Genomic DNA, 22,651 nt, shown 5'->3' on the forward strand with positions numbered 1-22,651 from the left:
TGAGCAGCAATTTTTCTGGACATCTCAGATATTTGTAAGAACGATAGGGCTGTAACGGTCAGGGATTTTAACTTTCTAAACTGAGACTGAGACTGACAAAATGTTCTGAGCTTGGATGAGAGGGATTTGTTCAGTATGTTCAAGAAAAATGGCTCAGGCAGTATGTAACGGACCCAAATGGAGAAAGAGATGAAACCTAACCTCCCTTTGGGAAGCAAGGTAGGTAAAAGTGCTTGAGGTGTTAGTGGGAGAGCATTTTGGAAAAGTGACCACAATTATATTAGTTCGAAAATAGCTATGGATAATTAGTAAGCCTGGTCCACAAGTTAAAGATCAAAATTTGACTTACCCCAATCCAGAAGGTATTAGTCAAGAGATTTTAAAAGTTGATATTTAAAGGCTATGTAAAGGGACCTCAGACATGTGGGAAGCTTTCAAAAGAGACAAAATGAGAGTTCAGGGCAATCGTATTCCTGTTAGTGTGAAGGACAATGCTGATCACAAGTAGGAAATACTGGATGATTGGGAATATTGAGGTTATGGTCAAGAAAAAAGTGGGCACATCATTATATAGCCATCTGGATTAAGTGAATCTCTTGAAGAACATTGTGGGTGTAGTAATAAACTTCAGAGGGAAATCAGGAGGGCCAAAAGGGGACCCAGGAAAGCTTTGGCAAACATTTATCAGGAAAATCCATAGATATTCTACAAGAATATTCATAAAAAAAGATTAACTCGGGACAAAATGTGGCCCCTTAAAGATCAATGGCACCATCAATGTGTGGAATCACAGGAGATGGGTGACATCTTAAACAAAAAATTCACATTACAACTTACTGTGGACAAAGGCTTGGGAGGTCAGGGAAATAAACAGTGATATCTTCAAAAGAGTCCACATTACAGAGCAGGAGGTGCTGGAGGATTTAAAATCCATAAAAACAAGACAATTTCTGGGAACTAATCAAGTTTGTCCCTGGATTTTGGAGGAAGTTAGGGACCAAATTAAAGGAGTCCCTCACGGAGATACTTCTGTCACTGACAACCACAGTTGAAATGTTGGGCCACAAGGCGGTGTGGTTGATTGGTGCGGGTGTCCCAGAGATGTTCCCTAAAGCGCTCTGCTAGGAGATGTCCTGTCTCCCTAATGTAGAGGAGACTGCATCGGGAGCAACGGATCCACAATATGACATCCCAACTCCTCCTTTCAATGCTCTTCCCAATGAAGGTACCCATCCCAAACGTCTGATTCACCAGCCTGTCTACCTGTGACACCATTTTCAAAAAACTGTGTACCTGCACCCCTGGGCCACTGATTGACCACACGACCCACGGCTCGAACATTAACTGTGCAAGTCTCACCCTGGTTTGTTTCACCAAAATGGAACACTTCACATTTATCTAATTAAACTCCATCTGCTATTCTTCAGCCCACTATCCCAGCAGTATTGTTTATCTTGTTGTATCATAGATAACCTTCTTCACTACTCATTTTACCACCAATTTCAGTGTCACCCAAAAACACTTACTTACCAGGAAACCAATATTCCCTTCCAAACCATTTATCCAAACGATAAATAACAGTGGACCGACTACACCGCTGGTCACATGCCTCCAGTCAGAAAAATAACATGTCTCCCATCACCCTCTGTCTTCTACCATCAAGCCAATTTTGTATCCAGTTGACTAGCTCCTCCTGAATGCCTTATCCTTTTGCATTGATCTGAGCTGATTACCCAGTTTACTACATGGAAGGTAGAACACAGAACAGTACAGCACAAAACCCTTTGGTCATGATGCCATGCTAATCATTTATCCGACTGTAAGATCAAACTAACTATGTACCCTTCATTTTACGATCATCCATGCGCCTATCCAAAAGTCTACTAAATGTACCTAATGTATCTAATTTTACTACCACAGCTGTCAGTGCATTCCACCCACCAGCCACTGTGTAAAAAACCTACCTCTGACATCTCCCCTTAACCATCCTCCAATCACTTAAAATCATTCTCCCTCATAATAGCCATTTATGCCATGCAAAAATGAATCTCGCATTATTCACTGTCTACACCTTACACCATCTTGTTCACCTGGACCATGTTACCCCTCACTCTTCTTCACACCAATGAGAAAAGCGTTACCTCCCTCAACCTTTTTTCATAAGACATGCTCTCCAGTCCAGGCAGCATCCTGGTAAATCTCCTCTTTACCATCTCTAAAGCTTCCACATCCTTTCTGTAATGAGGGAAGATGAACTGAACACAATATTCCAAGTGGGGTCGAACCAGGGCTCTATAGAGCTGCAGCATACCCTCATGGCTTTAAAACTCAATTCCCCAGCTAATAAAAGTCAACACAACATATTCCTTCTAAACAACCCTATCAGCTTGGGTGGCAACTTTGAGGGATCTATGGACATGGAACCCAAGATCCTTCTGTTCCTCTACTTTGCTAAGGTTCCCACCTTTAACTCTGTAATCTAAAATCAAGTTCGACCTTCCAAAATGAATCACTTCACATTTTTCCAGACTGAACTCCATCTGCCACTTCTCAGCCCAGCTCTGCATCCTGTCAATGTCCTACAACAGCCCTCCACATTATCCACCACTCCACCAACCTTTGTGACAGTGGCAAACTTACTAACCCACACTTCCACACCCACATCCAAGTCATTTATAAAAATCACAAACAGCAGGGTTCCCGGAACAAATCCCTGCAGAACACCAATGGTCACCGAGCTCCAGGATGAATGCTTTCCATCTTTCATCACCCTCTGTCTTTTGTGAGCCAGGAATTCTGTATCCAGACAGACAGGTTTCCCTGTATCCCATGCCTCCGTAATTTCTGAATTAGCCAAAAACGTGTTGTGTCACATTCTTGAAGGATTCAATAAGATTTGAGGCATGATCTGCCCATTACAAAGCCATGCTGACTATCTCGAATGAATCATAAATCATGTCTCTCAGAGTCCTTCTCAATAATCTTCACACCACAGACATCGGGATGACAGGTCTGTAATTCCCAAGATTATCCCTATTACCTTTCCTGAACAAGGGAATAGAATTTGCCACCCTCCAATCATTTGGTATGACTCCAGTGGACAGTGAGGATGCAAAGGTCTTCGCCAAAGGTACAACAATCTCTTCCCTCGCTTCCTGTCGTAACTTTGGACATATCCCTTCGGGTGCGACAGACTTATCTCTTCCAAGTATTACAAAATTCTCAGCTCATCCTCCTTCTTAACATCAACCTGTAAACATGTATCAGTCCTTTTCATGCTGTCCTCACAAATGATAAGGTCCATCTCAGTCGTAAATACTGAGGCATAGTATTTATTAAGGACCTCCCCTACCTCCTACAACTCCAAACACACGTTCCCTCCACTATCCCTAATCAGCCTTACCCTCTGGCCATGCTCTTGTTCCATTCTTGTGAAGAATGCCTTACAGTTTTCCTTAATCCTTCCCATCAAAGCTTTTTAATGGCCCCTCAAGCTGTCCTAAGTCCTTTCTTCAGTTCCTTCCTGGTACCTTCAGAGAATCCCTACAGTGTGGAAACAGGCAATTTGGCTCAACAACTCCATACCAACCCTCCAAAGAGTATCCCACCCAGACCCATTCCCCCACCATATTACTCTACACTTAACCTGACTAAAATGCCCAAGCCTACACATCCTTGAAAACTACGGGTAATTTAGCACGGCTGATTCACCTAACCTGCAAATCTTAGGGATGCCGGTGGAAAGCAGAGCACTGGGAGAAAACAAACGCAGATGATGGGAGAACATGCAAACTCCACATACAGTCGCCGGGGTCTGGAATGAAAATCAGGTCCCTGGTGCTAGGAGGTAGCAGTGTTAACCACGGAGACACCGTGCTGCCCCATGTAACCCTCTAGCGTTCTACTCGATTCTTGCTTCCTCAACCTTAAGTCAGCTTCCTTCTTCCTCTTGACTAGACGTTCTACATCCCTTGGAACTTTGTCAAATTATTTGCTGAGGTCCGTGTGGACAACATTGACTGCTCTACATTCATCTATCTCTTGGTAACCTCCTCATTCCTGTTGAAGGGCTCCGGTCTGAAATGTTGATTTTCCTGCTCTTCAGATGCTGCCTGACCTGCTGTGCTTTTCCAGCAAAACCCTCTCACGTCTGATCTCCAGCATCTGCAGACCTCACTGTCTCCACCTCCTTGAAGAGTCAATCCAGTTTGTGAAACACTGTTATCCACTCACAAAGCCATGCTGATTATCTCTAATCAGCCCTTGCCCTTCCGAATGTATGTAGCTCCATTCTCTCAGAAGCTCCTCCAACAACTTACCCATCACCGGGCTGTAATTTCCTGGTTTTTCCCTTCAGCTTGAAGTGATGGAACAGCATTAGCCGCCGTCTAGTCTTCCAGAACTTCACTGCGTCTGTTGATAATGTAAATATCTCTGTTAGGGAGACTGCTATCTCTTCCCTAGCTTCCCACGATGTTCCAGGATCGACCTAATGAGCTCCTGAGGATTGATCGACCTTTATTTGTTTTAAGACTCCACCACTTTCTCTTCTCTGTTGAGGATTCTTTCCAAGACATCACTATTTATTTCCCCAAGTTCCCGAATTTCCATGTCTTTCTCCATAGTAAATACTGACAAGATTTTTTTTTGCTAAGATCTCACATCTCCCCTGGTTCCACACATAGGTGAATTCCTTGATCTTAAACGGGCCCTATTCTCTACCAGGTTACTCTTTAGCCCTTCTTGAAACTTGTGCAAAGGCTTCTGAAAATTCAAATAAGCCATATCCTCCGTACCACCACATCTCCAACACCCTTATCTACTCTACCATTTATATCCACACCAACAAATAAAATCCAACAGGCTCAATAACAAAGTCTCTTGTATAAGATGTGTTTCTTAAGGTCCACATATCCTTTCTAACACATTTCAGCATGCTCCTGACTTACTGTCAGGCTAACAGTAATTGGTTTCAGACGGACAACGAAAAGGGTTGCGGAAGTTTTCGTTTATTAATCTGAGAAAGGTAGCTCACAGGGTCAGCAGGTAATAGAGAAGGTAAATCAAATGCTGACATTTATGACAAAGGGAATGGCATCTAAAAAGAGGGAGATCTAGGATAAGGTACAAGTCAGACCACATCTAGAATATTATGAGCAGTCTGAGTGCCCTAAGAAACGACATTGTCACATTGGAGGCAGGCCAGAGAAGGGTCACTCAGCTGGTCCTGAGAATGGAGGGATTTTCTAATGAGGTGGAGTAGATGGAGGTTGAACCCATTAACATTCAGAAAACATGAGAGAGAAATTGAATGAAACATTCAAGATTCTGGGGGGATCTGACAGTTTAGATTCCTTACAGTGTGGAAACAGGCCCTTCGGCCCAACAAGTCCACACCACCCCGCCGATGCGAGGCCCACACATACCCCTACATTTACCCCTTACCTAACAATACAGGCAATTTAGCCTGGCCAATTTACCTGACCTGCAGATTTTGGACTGTGGGAGGAAAGCGGAGCACCCGGAGGAAACCCACACCGACACGGGGAGAACGTGCAAACTCCACACAGTCAGTTGTCTGAGGCGGGAATTGAACCCGGGTCTCTGGTGCTGTGAGGCAGCAAGGCTAACCACTGTGCAACCGTGCTGCCCAGATGCTCGTAAGTTAGAAAACAGAACAGTACAGCACAGTAATAGGCCCTTTGGCCACCATGGCTGTGTTGTCCATGATGTTATTCTAAATTAGTTCCATTTCCCTGCACATAGACCATATCCCTCTATTCTCTACTTGTTCATGTTTCTGTCCAAATGCCACTTCAATGCTTTGTTCATATTTCTGCTTCTCCGACCTCCCTCAGTAACTTTCATTCTCTACGTTAAAAACGTGCGTCACACATCTCATTTAAACTTCCTCTTTCTCAGCTTAAACCTCTGTGCTCTACTATTTGAAACTTACACATTGGAAAAGAGATTCTGACTATCCACATGATCTGTCCCTGCCATAAATTTATTTTCCTGTAACTGGTCGCCTGTCAGCTTCTGATACTCTCACAAAGCAATCCAACTTCTTTTAATTTCCTCTTATACCTAACACTCCCTTCAAAATCCTAGCACAGACAACATGCTGACAAACCCCTTTTGCACTCTCTCCAAAGCCTCCACATCCTTCCTATTGTGTGGAGATGAGAACTGCACACAGTACTCCAAATGTGGCCAAACAGAAGTTTTGTACAGTTACAGCATCAGATGCAAATCACTATACCCAACGTTGTGACCGAAGAAGGCCAGTGTTCCCTTTGCTTTCTTTCCCATCTGAAACACTTCTGTTGCCATTTTCAGGGAGTTACTGACTTGCACCAAGATCCTTCTGTATATCAATGTCCCTCAGGATGCTAACTTTCTTCTTGAATTTGACATGACCTCAGACGTGTTCAGATTAAACTCTATTTGTCATTTCTCTGCACATCTTTCCTACCGATCTCTAACCTCCTGCAACCTTGGATCAACTTGCTCATTAACCACAACTCCATCAATTTTCATTTCATCTGCAATAATTATCTCTGTCACTTCCTTTCGTTTCATGGTGTAAGAATCTGTAACCAGGGGGCAGAAAATCCCAGCAAAGTCTCACACATTTAAGATGGAGATGAGGAGGAATGTCTTCACTCAGAGGGTAGAGACTCTCTGGGAATTCCTGACTGCAGGGGGCTGTTGAGGCTGGGTCATTAAGAATATTCACAACAGACTTGGTGAGATTTTAATGAATCGGGCAAATAAGTGTTTTGGGAAAAGGCAGGAAATTAGAGTTGAAGGTCATCAGATCAGCCATGATCTGATTGTAGAGCAGAGCATCCGCAATGGGCCAAATGGCCTAACTTCGCTCCTACATCTCATGGTCTGAGCTCAAACTCAATATGTCCTGCATAACATTATGGGTCTCTGTTCACAACACTCCTTTATCGTGGCATTATTAGATATTTATTATTACACAGCATTTGATCTACAATAGACAATTTTGTTGGTGGCTCCTTGATATGACGTTGTAGAAAACCATCTCGTATACAATCCACGATTCCATCTATTACAGCCCTGATACTCATTAGTTATCCACTCGGGATGGAGACCACAGTCACACACAGTTCCTGTACTGCCCTTGCTAAACTACATTCAGTGTCCTGACTGTAACGATATTTACATTACCATTAGTGGTTGGTCCCTATAAAAGAATTCTGGCTAATGATTGCTGCTGTTTGTTCATTCCCAGCTCCACCCAAATAGCCTCCAAATTTTGGACTTCAGTTCCACGTGGCTATCTCATTGATGCATTAACCTCACCCTTTCTTCACAACTTGTTGGCTTTTTGCCTGTCCTGCCTAGATCCCAACAACCTTTCAATATTCAGTTCCCTGCGATGGTCTTTCTGGATCTACATCTCCGGCATGACAGTTCGATCATATCTGTTCACTGTCATTCCATCAGCCTGATGGCGAATGGAGGGAGTCATTCCTCAGTAGTTGTGGTTTTAACAGATGGGTAGAGGTTCCAGAGATAGGGAGTCTTACAGGATCTCAAGGATGTTAGAGTTAAACGGAGTTACATCTGGTCAAGAGTGTCAGTGGGACAAAGGGGCTTGGGTAATTGGAGGAATTTACAGAGATAGAGAGAGCTGGGTTATATTCTGGAGATAGGAATGGATGTAGCGAGAGGCAGACAGAGTGAGAGGCACAGACAGTGGGTGTTTCAGGGAGAAGAGTATTATGTATACTAACAGAGATATGGAAGGTTGTAGTGACTGAACATGTTCACAGATATAAAAAGACTTCTAGGCTCTAGAAAATGCAGGTTGCTGGGTTGGAGACGGTTACACAGATGGGGAGGGTTGCACAAACTGGAAGAGGTTCCTGTGGTCAGGTGGGTTGGTGGGGTGCCGGTGAAGTTTAAATAGATTTAGATCGAAGAATTGGAGAACGATAACGAGGTTACAATTTTTCACAGATAAGGAAGGGTTGTAGGAGCTGGAGACATTTACCCAGATAGGGATGGATGGAGAGGTTAGAGACAAAACACATTGGCATGGAGGGTGGCATTGATAGGAGGAGCTTACAGGGATAGACAGGACTCAGCATTTACAGGGATGAAGGAATTTAGTATCTACTGGAGAAGTTTAAGGATTAGGATGTTAGGGATTGGAGAACCTGACAGAGATAGAGAGCATTGTGTGGACGAGAGAAGATTCCAAACAGAGGAAGGATTATTGGGACTGGAGGATATTAGAGAGGTCACTAATACAGCATGGGCCAGGACTGTTGCCTGGGACCTCCTGTACTGTCTCAGGGAGGACCGGTACAGCAGAGGGGAAAGCAGGACCCCCACAAGATGGTGGGAATTAAGCCTAGAATGGAGCCCAGCAGTGTATCTTTGTACTGTCTTTTGGGTCTGAATATAGAAGTCTACTACCTCCACCCTGTGCTGTTTACTGTCATTGATCTTACCGGCTTCAGGATTTACTGAAGGCTACAGATCTCCCTCTCCATCTCCATCTCCACCTCCACCTCCACCTCTCCCTGGCTGACCAAGCATTTGCAATGAGGTGATCACCCTGATTCCCTGCATGAGTCAGAAAAAGACAGAATGGGAAAATAGACTGTTGCAGTGAAGATAACTCATGTAGAGTAGCACTGAGTCCAGCAGAGACCATGAAAAACCCAGTCTCCGTCCCTGGTCTGTGCTGTTGCGGATCGGTGGATTCTTTTGGCTCAGGATCTCAGACCAGCTGTTAGAGCGAGAGGCGCTGACAGAGGCAGCAATTAGATCCACCTAGCGAGGGATACCACATGGAGAGATACTGAGTGATATCACCAGAGTGCAGGAAGTTTTCAGGATGAAACCATGGTGGCAAAAGAAGTGGTTCTGATGCAATGAGCACTGCTACCAGTACTCAGGGATGAGTCAGCTATTGTAATGGGATGATACAGTGCTGGGAACAGTTGACCAGGATTATGTAGAGTGCTTTAAACTAACACAGACAAGGAGGGACTTGGAAAAGCTGAAAGGAAATTCCCAATTTCATAGAGGAAGATTGAAATATTGAAGCATGGGGCTGTGGCTGAGGAGAAACAGAAAGAAACAAGAAGAGGCCTAGTTTAACGAAAATTGTACATCAGCAGATAAGTTTGTGACAGGAAATTGTGATTTAAAGAGTAAATTACTATTTATTAATTTGAATGCACGAAGTATTTGCAATAAGGGATATGCACGTGTGACTGTGATTTCTATCTAATCACCATCAGGGAGACGTGGTCACAGGGTGAACAAAAGGTGGGGCATTAATATTCACGGCTACACAATATTGTGGAAAGTCAGGCAGAATGGGAAGGAGGATGGGAAACTCTCATCGCTAGGGATAACAATGGGATGATCAAGAAAATTTGTGGCCTCAGATTATCAATCATTGGGAGACAAAATTCTGGGTAATAAGAGTCAGAACACAAAATTGGAAGGACAGAGTTTAGACCCTTTACAGCATTACATTGTAAGGCATGGCATTGGACGGGGAATTATTGGAATTTGTAACAAAGGCAGGAGGACAACTGAATTCAACTTTCCTATCTCACCATCTTATTGGTGATGGGTCACAGACGAGGCTGACTCTCTCCCACTCTCAGGGGGAGTCTGTAGGTGGCTGTACAGACCAATGTGGCCTTCCACAAACTCCGTTATACTTAGGGGAGAAGGTGGCCATGGGAAGGGGGTGGGTGAGATGTTGGTGTGACAGCACGCTCCTTGTGCTGTTTTCTTCTCGATTCCCCTTTCTCCCCACAGCAAGTCTCGAGGCGTTCGTAACCTTACCAATGCTCCTCCCCTACTTCAGACAGTCTTGACCCAGTAATTCCCAGGAGTTACCAGATTTGAATAAGAGCTGCTGAGAATCCAAAAATAACCGAACAATTCTGAAGAAGTCAATGCTTTAGAAATATGGATTTTTTTTAAAAGGGATCACTAGGGGTCGACTAGCAGGAGGAGTGCAGGAGGAAGAGGAAACATTGTCAGGGTTAAATCAGATGATAGGAGCTGGGAGAGTTGAAGGCGCTGGAGGTAGTAACAGTGTTACAGAGAGAGGCAAAGGCCTGAACAACGTTACCAAGCCAGTATGAATTGTTGCAGCTGGAGTGGTTTGCAGAGGTAGAGATGGACATGTATTTTCATTGATTCCTTCATGGGCTGAGGATGTCACCGGTTGGTCCAGTGTACATTACCCCACTACTAATTGCTCAGAGGTAGCTCAGAGTCTGCCATATTACTGTGGGTCTTGAGTCACATGTGACCACTTCAGGTTAGAATGTCAGATGTCCTTCTCTCAAGGACATAAGTGAACCAGTTGTGCTTTTCCACATAATCAATAATGCTTTATGGTGGCTTCACTAATGTTCCGTACAGCCACAACATGACATCCCAACTCCTACTCTCAATGCTCTGACCAATGAAGATAACCATCCCAAATGCCTGTTTCAGCAGCCTGTCTACCTGTGACACCACTTTCAAAAGAAAACTGTGTATCTGCATCCCTGGGTTTCTGATTGATAACAATACCCAGGGGCTGAACATTAACTGTACAAGTCCAGCCTGGTTTGCCTTAGAAATACGCAACATCTTGCATTTGGCCACATGTTATTCCTAAACTCATTGGTCTAGCAGTACTGTTGACCCTATTGTACTCTTAGATCACCCTCTTCGCTGTCCACTTTACCACCAATTTCAGTCTCACTCACAAACTTGCTAACCATGACTCCTGTATTATCATCCAAACCGTTTATATAAATGATACACAACAGTGACCCAGCACCGAACCCCAAGGCACACCGTTAGTCACAGGCCTGCAGATTGTGTAGTAACCCTCTCTGAACACGCTCTGTCTCCTACCGTCAATCCTGTTTTGTATCCAGTTGGTTAGCGCTCCCTAGTTATGTGTGATCTAAACATAATAACAAGTCTGCCATGCAGACCCTTGTCAAAGGCCTTGCTAAAGTCCATGGAGACATCATCCATTGCTCTGCCTTGATCTGTTATTTATCTACCTCCACAAACACTCAGTCTTCAGTTTCCACCCACAAAGCAATGTTGATTATCGCTAATGAGTTCTTGCCTTTCCAAATGCATGATGATCCTCTCTCAGAATCTAGTCCAACAAATTACCCTCCCATCAGTCTCACTGGCCTGTAGTGGCTGTCACTGATACAAATATCTCTGCGAAGGGCTCTGTAATTCCTCCCTAGCTTCTCACTAGGCACTGGGATACATCTGATCATGTCCCAAGGTTTTATCTAACTTTTTGCATGTTAAGACATACATCACCTCCTGTTCTCAAATGTAATCTCTCTTCAAGATATCACTATGTATTTTCCCACGTTTCCGAGCTTCCATATCTTTCTCCACTGTAAATCCTAACGCAAAATATTTGATTTGGATATTCCACATCAACAGTGATTCCTCAGAGACAGCCCCATTGACCTTTCAGGGGCCCTATTCTCTCTCTCACTACTCTTCACCCCTGCTTAAAACTTGTCAAAATGCTTCTGAAATTTGAAATATCCCCCTACTGCCACTAGCCTCCCCCACCCTTACCTATTCTGCCATTTATGGTGACACCAAAATATAGAATCCAACAGATTTAAAAATATACTCCTTTTAAAATATCATGCATCTCCAATTGTTTCTAAGTGTCCAGTTATCGTTTATTGCCATATCCTTTATAATACACTCCAGCACGTTCCTGATTTACTGTCAGGCTAACACTGTTTGGTTTCAGACTGACTGCACAAAGGGTTTTGGGAATCATTGTGTACCAATCTGAAAAAGGTAGCTTACAGGGTCAGCAGGTAATTGAGAAGATAAAGCAAATTCTGCCATTTATTACAAATGGAATGGAGTCAAAATACATAGATTTCTTTCTAAAACTATACAAGGTACCAGTCAGCCCACCCCTAGAATAGTATGAACAGTGAGAGTTCCCGAAGGTAAGCTATTCTTGTACTGGAGGCAGGTCAGAGAAGGTTCACTCAGCTGATCCTGGAGATGGTGGGATTTTCTCATAGAAAGAGGTTTCTCATAGAAACACTAAGGTTTAACCATTGACATTTCAAAAAATCGCAAAGAAATTGAACAGAACATCTAGGATTCGGAGAGGCTCTGCCAGGTAGATGCCAGGAAATTAGAAAATCCAACAGTACAGCACAGCAATAGGCCCTTTGGCCCGCCATTTGTGGAGGTTGTGGATGGAGTGATTTGGTGAGTTTAAGGAGAAGGGAGAGAAGGAGTGACTGGGGGAGGTGAAAGAGATAGGGAGGCAGGGAGTGAATGGAGGCGGTTACAGAAATAGAAAGGGATGGATTAGCTATGGGAGGTTACAGAGATAGGGGGGGCTTTTGGAGTCTGACCGAGATTTAATGAGATAGGGATGGTCAATCATCCAGTGGAGGCTGGAGGAGGTGACTGAAAAGGAATGTGTGAATGGGTTGGAGAAAGTTACTGTGACACGGAGGATTATAGGATGTAGTGTTCATTGGAGAAACATATATTGTCGTCTTTTCCAGAAGTGGTAATAGGCAAAAGTTTCTAAAGACTCAATGAGATTACATGCACAGGCAGGGGAATAGGAAGAGAGAGTTTACTGAGATTTGGACTATTTTGTAGAGATAGAAGAGATTTATTATGACCGTGAGGTTTGCAGAGATGAAATTACGTGATAAGGAGGCGAGTAGGGATAGGATGACGTACAGTGATAGTGAGGAGCTGGAAGAGGTTGGATGAAGTTAGTAATACAGAGGGGTGTTGACACTGGATGGTTCTTCAGACAGAAGGAGGTTACAGAAAGAGGGAGCTGTACAGAGTGGGCTTGGATACAGTAGTAAAGAGGATGTTTCAGGTACATGGATGGTATTAGTGGCTTTACGAGGTTACAGAGTCAGGAAGGCTAGTAGTGATGGCAGGAGGTAGAGTAAGGAAACATTGTCGTGATGGGAGAAGGTCGCAGCGACAGACGATATCACAGAGGATGGATGCGGTTGCAGACATGGGGAAGGTTAAATTGGCTTCAGAACACTATACACAGGGAGGGTTGCAGGGATTGGAGCAGGTTACACTTGCAGGAAAGGCTGAAGGGACTGGAGGAGTTTACTCAGATAGGGAGGTCTGTTCGGATAGTATGATTTCAGGGGCCATGTGGTGATGAAGGACAGGAGGCAGGAATGTTATAGGGATTGAAGGTGATAGTGATATGATGTGCTGTCGGGGCTGGAGGAAGGTACACAGATGGGAGTGGTTGGTAAAGTCTGGAGGATGTTACAGAGACAGGGCGGGCTGTGGGTATTGTGCAAGTTGACAGTAATAGGGATTATTGTAATGACTAAAGGAGAAGATCGCTGGGATTGGGAACATTATTCAGATTGGAGCAGTTGACAGAGACAGGGAGAATATTCAGCATTGGAGTAGGTTTTAAATATACAGTGGGATTGGAGACAAGGGAGGAGGTTACAGAGATAGGAACTGTTCTCAGAGTAAGAAGCATTCAGGGCACTGGCTCAGATAAGGTAGACTGAAAGGTGAGTTTCCGTGCTGTATGACTCGATGATAGGACAACAGAGAATGTATGAGAGGGACCAGGGAACAGAAGGATCTTAGGCTTCAATACCACTTGCATAAGGGAGGCCTGTTTTCCCCTCTGTTGTACTGATGCTCACTGAGACAGCACAGGCCTGGATTGATAACTGTGAACTCGCTGTACTGTCTCAGGAAGGCTCAGGACAGCAGAGCTGGAAAATAATCCTCTTACAAGAGGGTGGGGATTGCGACTGGGAGCTTTATGACCTGTGTTTGCCCTTCAGCACTGTATCTATAACATGTCCTGTGAGCTGAAGATTCTCACCCTTTAAATGTCCTCTGCTCTGGTCACTGTGAGTGATATTACCTTGCTACAGGATTTATTGAAGGCTCCAGATCTCCCTGCGCTCTAGCTGACCAACTGCATTCGATGAGGTGATGGACGACCAATCCAGCAGTTCGGAAGTCTATTGGGTCAGGACCTTCCTGATTACCTGCAAGAGGCAGAGAAATAGACAGAATGGGAAATTAGACTGATGCTGTTAGGGTTACACATGGAGATTGGCACTGTGTCCCACAGAGATCTGGAAAATCCCAGTTTACATCCCTGGCCTATGCTGTTGCATCTCTCTGGAGTAGAGAATTCTGTTGACTCAGGATCTGGAGTAGCTGCAAGAGGGAGAGGTGCTGACAGAGGCAGGAATTAGACCCTCAGTGAGGGATACCACATGGAGAGATACTGAGTGATATTACCAGAATGCAGGAAGATGTCAGGATGAAACAGTTGTGTGGGGAGAAAGGTATCTGTGCTCAGGGATGAGCAACGTGTGAACACGTGAAGTGATATCCTAGTGATATTAATGTTAGGGCATGTATCCAAAACGTCATCCAATGTTCAGGGGAGACAGGTTTGAATCTCACTATCAGAAATGGTGGAATTTCAAATCAATAATTTAATAATAATTAACAATCCATAAATATGTATGAAACCATTGCTAATGTGCAAAAAACCCCAAACACCTGTCCTTTCGAGAAGGACATCTGCCCATCCTCACGTGGTCTGCACGACATACACACAGCAAAGTGTTTTCCAAATCCAAATAGAAAACGTGATGCATCGGAGCAGCGTGGGGATGTGGCTGAAGACAAGCAGAAAGGAACAGGATGGGATAAGGTTTAACTAAAACTCTCCATTAGCAAATTGGTTTGTGATAGGATATTGTGGAAAAGAGTACAGAACTTTTATTTTCCCTATCGACAAAGTCTCTTCAATAAGGTAGCTGAATTTGTGACACAGAGATGAAAGAGATTTAGACACCAGAGAGATGTGGTTACAGGGTGAACAAAAGGTGGAAGGTTCAAAACCTCGTGGAAACTCAGGCAAAATGGATGACGCTAACAATAATGGGTAACAAAGGCATTAGATAGAAAGCGTGGGGGCTCCTTAAAAATGAACAGGCAAACGATGGTCACAAAATATTCTTAGCAGATAATGTTAAGGAAAAGCCACAAGATATTAAATAAGTACAGTTAGAGTAAGGGGATCCCCAACTAAGCAGTGGGGCCTGATAGAATCCAATGGGACAATCAGTGCATGGAGCCAGAGGAAGTAGGTGACGTCTTCAATTAATACTTTCCATCTGTATTCAAACAGGAAAAAGACATTGTAGCTGGGGATTTCAGTTGGGTTGGTGAGGTTCTCAAACATGTTAAGATCAATGAGAAGGAGGCGTTAAATGTATTCACAGGCAAAAAGGTGGCGAAATTCCCAGTAACAATAATATATATCCCAGGCTGCTATGGGAGGGAAGGGAGCAGGTTGCTGGGCCCCTGTTGGATATATTTAATACTTTGCTGGCCACAGGTGAAGTGGCGAATGACTGGAGGATCGCTCATGTGGTTCCTTTGTTCAGGAAGGGCAGCAGGGAATGGCCAGGTAATTACAGAGCAGATAGTCTGACAGCAGGGGGAGGGAAATTTTTGTAAACAATTCTGAGGGACATGATGAATCAACATTCGAAAGGACAGGAATTCATTAGGGATTGTCTGTATGGATTTGGTAGAGGACTGTACTCTGATATTGATGAGGCCAGTGCAGATAGTGTGGTTTACATGGAGTTCATTAAGGCCTTTGACAAGGTCCCACATGGAAGGCTGGTCCGAAAGGGAAGAGCCCATGGGATCCAAGGCAAGTTGGCAAATTGGATCCACAATTGGTGGAGGGTGTTTTCACGATTGGAAGCCTTTGCTCAGCGGGTGTACCACAGGGATCTGTGCAAGAACCATTGCTGGTTATTATGTATATTAATATCTCGCATGTGAAAGGAGAAGGTATCATTAGTCGATTTGCAGATGACATGAAAGCTGAGGGTGTTGTCCACAGTGAGGGGGATGGTCTCAGCCTGTAGTCTGGTATCGATCAGATGATAAACTGAGCAGAGTAATGGCAGATGGAGTTTACTTCTGATCACTGTGAGATAACGCACTGTGGGAAGTCTCACAAGGGAACGATATCGATCATGATTGGTAGGTCCTCCTGGAGTACTGAGGAACACATGGACCTTGGTGGACAAGTCCCTGGATGTCTGAGAGGTGTCAGCACAAGTAGACAGGGTAGGGAAGACACCTGAACTGGGAGCAGAGGGGGACCCATATCCTGATGGGGAGAGCTGCTGGAGCTGCTCGAGAGGATTTAAACCATCTTGCAGGGGTGTGGGACCCCAAACAGTTGTAAGGCCAAAAGAAATTTGAGGCTGGTACAGATGTTCAAGAGAGCAATATAAATAGACAAGGCAGGCAATAACATAGCAGATAATGAGGGAAAACTGGTGGATTAAACTGCATTTATTTCAATGCAAGTGGCCAGACTGATAAGGCAGATGAACCCAGAGCATGGATGGGAACATGGGACTGGGATATCAGAGGTATTACTGTAACACAGCTGAGGGAGGGACAGATGATTCAGGAAGGACAGAACAGGAGGCAAAACAGGAGGAGAGCTGGTGGTTTTGATTGGGTGAAACATCCCAGCAGTACCGAAAGAGAGTATTCATGCAGGATCGCCCAGTTAAGCGATATTGGTGGAACTGAGAAATCAAATTTGGTCATTAGTTTGTTATGGTCGTATTACAGTGATAGGCAATGGGAGATGAAGGAGCAAATATGTCAGGAGATTTCATATATCTCTTAGAATAATATGGTTGTAATGGTGTGGGATTTTAACCTTTCCAAACCCGGACTGGGATTGTTACTGTGTTAAGCATTTGGATGGAAGGAATTTGTTAATTGCGTTCCTGAAACTCCCAGTTAATATGTAAATGGCCCAACTGGAGAATGGGGCTAAACGTGACTTTCCCTTGGGAAACAAGGTAGGGAAAGGGACTGAGGTGTTAGTGGGGGAGCGCTTTGGAAAGTCACGACATTTGTATTAATTTGAAAGTAGCGATGGAAAAGGACAGGCCTCGTCCACAAGTTCAAGTTATACAATGGAGCAAGATAGTATTAGTCAGGAATTTTTAAAGGCTATTTGCAGGTAAAGGGAAGTCTGGCAAGTAGGAATATTTTAAAACCGAGATAAAATGAACATTCAGCAATAGCATATTCCTGTTAGTGTGCAGCTCAATGCTGACAGAATTAGGAAACACTGGCTGAGTTTCGAGGCTCTGGTTAAGAAATAAGTGGGCACATGTCAGATATAACTGGCTAACTCAAGCGAATCCCTTCAGGAGCATCGGGGCTGTAGAAACACACTTAGGATGGAAATCAGGTTTGTAAAAAGGGGACACGAGATCGCTTTGGCAGATAAAGTTAAGGAGAAACCAAAGAGACTCTACAAGTGTATTAAGAGCAAAAGAAGAGCTCGAGACAAAGCCGGTCTCCTTAATGATCAATGAAGGCAACGATGTGTGAAACTACAAGATCCGAGACAAATATTTCACTTTGGAACTTACTGTGGATAAAGACTGGGGCGCTCAGGGAACGAAACAGTGTTTGGCCTGTCTACTATTGGAATACTGTGTGCAATTCTGGTCTCAATGCCATCGGAAGGATGTTGTAGAACATGAAAGGTTTCAGAAGAAATGAACAAGGATGTTGCCAGGGTTGGAGGGTTTGCGCTACAGGGAAAAGCCTGAATAGGCTGGGGCTGTTTTCATTTGAATATGGGAGGTTGAGGAGTTACCTGATAAAGGAGTTTAAAATCATGATGGTCATCGATAGGGGCAACAGACAAGGTCTTTTCGACAGGGCTGGGGGAGTCCAAACCAACAGGGCATAGCTTTACAGTGCGAGGGAAACTTTTCAAAGAGACCTAAAGGACAACTGGCTCCTGCACAGTCTATGCAATAAGCTGCTAGAGGAAATAGTGGAGGCTGATAGAAATACATTTAAAAGGCATGTGGATGGGTATATGAACAGAAAGGGTTTAGAGGGATAATGGCAAAAGTGACTAGATACGTCATGCAGGAGTTGGTCCGAAGTTGTTTCCGTGCTGTACATCTCCGTGACTGAATGTCTTGGAATGAGTCCACATTATCGAAGAGGAGATGCTGGAAGTTTTAAAACACAAAGGTGGATAAATCCCCAGGCCCTGATCAAATGTATCTCAGGACATTGTGGGAAGCTGGTGAAGAAATTGTAGGACCCCTAGCCGAGATATCTGTACTATGTGTGATAGGCTGTTAGACTGGAGGGGGGCATTGTGGACAGTGAAGAAGGTTTTCTGAGATTACAAAGGGATCCTGATGAAATGTGTGAATGGCTGAAAAACTGTAGATGGAGTTCAATCTGAATAAATGTGAGGTAGTGCATTTGGTGCAACAAACATGGGCAGGGCTTACACAATTAATGGTAGGACCTTCGGTAGTGTTGTAGAACAGAGGGACCCCGGGGTTCAGAAACATAATTCTTTGAAGTTTGCAACATGGAGAGGTAGGATGGTTAAAAAAGGTGCTTGCCTCACTTGCTTTCATTGCTCTGTCCTTTGGATATAGGAGTTGGGAAGTCACAATGAGATTATACAGGCCATTGGTGAGTCCTCTTCTGGAAGACTGTGTCCAGTTCTGGCCGCCCAGTTATAGGAAGGATATTATTAAGTTGGAGAGGGTTCAGATGAGATTTACTGGGATGTGGCTGGTTATGGAAGTTTTCAGTTGTAAAGAAAGGCTGAATAGGTGGATATTTTTTCATTGAAACCTGAATGTTGACAGATGACCTCATAGAAGTGTATAAAATAACGAGGGGGATAGATAGAAGTAATGGGAGTTGTCTTTTCCCGTGGACAGGGGAGTTTCAAGACTAGGAGCTACATTTTTAAGTGTAAGAGGAGAGACATTTTAAAAAAAGACATGAGGGGCACATTGTTACACAGAGAGTGGGTTGTGTGTGGAATGAACTTCCCAAGGAAGGGGTGAACTTGGCGACAATTACAATGTTTAAAAGACATTAGGATTAGTACAGGTTTGAAGGGATATGATCAAGGAACAGGCAGGTGGGACGAGACCAGTTTTAGAGTATGGTTAGCGTTAACCAAGCAGTGCGGTATGACTCACTGACTATGATTATACTAATGTGTCATTAATTAAGAAAGGCTGCAAGAGGAAGCCAGGGAACTGCAGACTGATGAGGAGACTTCAGGGTGGATCAGTTATTGCAGGTCATTCTGAGAGGTAGGACTTACATGCATTTGGAAAGACAAGGACTGATTACGAACAGCCAGCACGGTTTTGTGCGTGGGAAAACATGTCTCACAAACTTGACTGGAGTTTGTTCAAGGTGTGACCAAGAAGATAGATGAAGGCAGAGCAACAGACGCTGTTTCTGTCTTCAGCAAACCCTTGTTCAGGGTGTAGCATGATACATTGTTTAGTAAGGGTAGATCACAAGAGATCAGGGAGAGCTAGCCAAACTAGATACAAAATGGGATGACAGTGGGAGAAAGAGGGTGGTGCGAGAGGGTTGTTGTTCAGACTGGGGCCTCTGACCAGCAGTGTGTTGTAAGGATTGGTGCTGGGACCACTGTTGTGCACCATTTACATAAACGATTTGAGTGAAAATTTAGGAGCCCCTGTTATTATGTTTGTGGATACCAAGATTAGTGGAAGAGTGGGCGGGGAAAATAGTTATTGAAGGGGATGTTAGTCAACTGGGCCAGTGGGCCAAGGAATGAAAGATGGAGTTTAATTCAGGTGTTGAATTTAGTTCGGACAAACCGGGGAGGACTAATACAGTTAATGGTAGGTCTCTGGACAGTGTTGTCAAACAGAGAGAGACCAAGGAGTGCAGTTACATTGTTCCTTGGAAGTGGCATTAGTGGTGGTCAGGGTAGGGAAAGCGGCATTTGGGACACTTGCCATCAGTGGCCAGAGCGTTGAGTACATAAGTTGGAGATATTTGTAACATTGCCGTCACTATTTCTTCTAGGGAGAATAGGCCACGGGGTGATGTTATAAAGGTTTATGAAACCAAGTAGGGCCTAAGTAAGGTGAATAGCCAAGGGTAGGTGAGTCCAAAGCTAGAGGAATAAACGTGAGGTGACAGAGCAAAGATTTAAAGAGGGAGCTGAGGGGCAACATTTTCCACAGAGGATGGTGCATGGATGGAATGGACTGCCAGAGGAAATGGTAAAAACAAGTTCAATTACAACATGGAAAGGACACTTGAGCAGGTACGCGGAGAGGTGACGATTTGAAGGGATATGGGCCAAACACAGGCAAATGCAACTCATTCCATTTAGGAAACCTCAACACAAAAAGTCATGCAGCACGGAAGCAGACCCTATGTCTCCAGTTGCTGGAGGAGCAGACTACTGAGACAAGACATATTGTAGAGACTGAAACAAGTTACAGCGATATGGATAGTCGTCTGGAGTGGAGGTTTCAAATGTGACAAATAATTGGTGAGAGGGGAGGGGATGACAGAGATAGGAACTGTTATAGGAGTTAGAATGATTGAAGACACTGGTCCACAAGACAAGCCATAGATACAGTGTTGGAGAGGGAATAGGGAACAGAAAGATCCCAGGCAGCATTACTACCCTCTCATTGCAGGCCTGCATTCCCCTCTGTTATCCTGGTGCTCACCAAGACAGCAAACGCTTGGATTGAAAACTGGGAACTCCCGATGCTGTCTCAGTACAAGAAAACTTAAAGTACGGGTGGTGATTGACCCTGAGGTGTGTCTGTACTGTGCTCCCCCTCCAGCACTATGTCTATGTCATGACCTGTTAGCTAATGTTTGGAGCCCTCTCATTGTTCTCTGCTCTAGTGATAGGATTTATTAAAGGCTCCCGACCTCCCTGACCTTTGTCTCTCTGGCTGACCAATCATCTTCCCAACCAGCAGTTGGCAAGTCTATTGAGTCAGGAACTCCATGAGTACCTGTAGAGGACACAGAAATAAGCAGAATGGGAAATTAGACTGATGCTGTGAGGACTACAGATGTAGAATGGCACTGAGCCCACAGAGATCTGGAAAATCCCAGTCTCCAATCCTGGCCTGTGCTGCCTCATTTCTCTATAGTGGAGAATTCTGTTGGCTCAGGATCTGGAGTAGCTGCAAGAGTGAGAGACGCTGACAGAGGGATCAATTATACAAATTTGGAGAGATACTGAGTGATATCACCAGAGTTCAGGATCAAATAATTGTGCGGGAAGAAAGGGTTTTGATTCATGTTACACTGGGATGCGCATCCGGTGAGCAGGCGAAGTGATGGCCTAGTGGTATTATTCTGAGACAATTTATACAGAAACTCAGCAAATGTTCTCTGGACACAGGTTCAAATCCCACCATTGCAAATGATTAAATGTGAATTAAGTGCTTCAAAAACGATGTAATTAAAAACCTGTAAATGAGTATTAAACAATTACTGATGTTAAGAAAAATCTATCGGGTGCATTTCTGTCTTTAGTGAAGTAATCTAAGATGGGACCGGGATATCACAGGTATTACAGAAACACATTTAGGGAGGGACAGGACAGGCAGCTCAATGTTCCAGGGGACAGATGCTGCAGGAAGGACAGAAGGGGAGCTGAGAGAGGAGGAGAGCTGCTGGTTCTGACTGGGTGAAACATCCCAGCAGGACTGAGAGAGGATATTCCTGCAGGATCGCCAAGTGAAGCTGTGTTCGTGGAATTAATCAATAACAATGGGTCTTCCCTTTCCTCTGATTGTTCTACAGACCCCGAGAGCCCCGCCCTCCTGCACCTTGACCTTCTCAAGATGGTGGCACTCAGGCCCGCGCTCCCTCTTCCCTCAAACAAATGGCGGCCGTGACCCTGGACCGCTTCCATGATCAGAGACCGCCACCTCCTTACCCGGGCCTGGAGGGTCTTTTCCGAGTTTTTTTTTAACCTTTATTCGGGACTTGTGAATTCTCTCCGCTCCTTTCTCCCGGCGAGGCTCCCACATACCGCCTCTGATCGCCGCTCTCTGAAGCCGATCGCAGCCGCTACCGGAAAAATCAGCTCCATTTCTCTCTCACTCTCTCTGTCCTGACCAATGTGACACTGCGCATGCTCTGCATTGAAACCAAACTGCGCGTGCGTCTGATGTTATCAGTGAGTTTATAGAGAATATTCATAACTGCACAGACTGATGGGTAAAATGTTAGTCATTAACAATTGCTTTGTCGAGTTATAGTCATAGAGATGTCTAACATGCAATTTGTCTGGTCCAAATCAACCATACCGGCCAGGTATGTAAATTACCAACTGTTCTGGGAGATTGGAAAGACGTTTCTTCCTCAAGTAGTGTAAATCGATTGGAAATATATACGTTATCAGATTTACATTTTAACTACAGTATTTTTAAAAATCTCACATTGATTTATGAGAGACGTTTAAAGCTCCGCTATGTAGTGAGAATGATCAATCCTGCAAAATAGTTTGCTCTCTGACCAATCTTGAAGCGTTCACTCCCGAGAATGCTTTGACCCCCTCCTCACTCACTCTGGTTAGAGGACAGGCCGCGACTCGGTCCTTCTGTTCCGCCCCTTCCTCCCAATTGCAGAGTTGATTCAGGCGTTACTTAGCAGGCAAGGGACAAAGTCGATGTTTTGT

This window comes from Chiloscyllium punctatum, chromosome 48 (genome assembly GCF_047496795.1).
Source record: "Chiloscyllium punctatum isolate Juve2018m chromosome 48, sChiPun1.3, whole genome shotgun sequence".
Classification (NCBI taxonomy): Eukaryota; Metazoa; Chordata; class Chondrichthyes; order Orectolobiformes; family Hemiscylliidae; genus Chiloscyllium; species Chiloscyllium punctatum.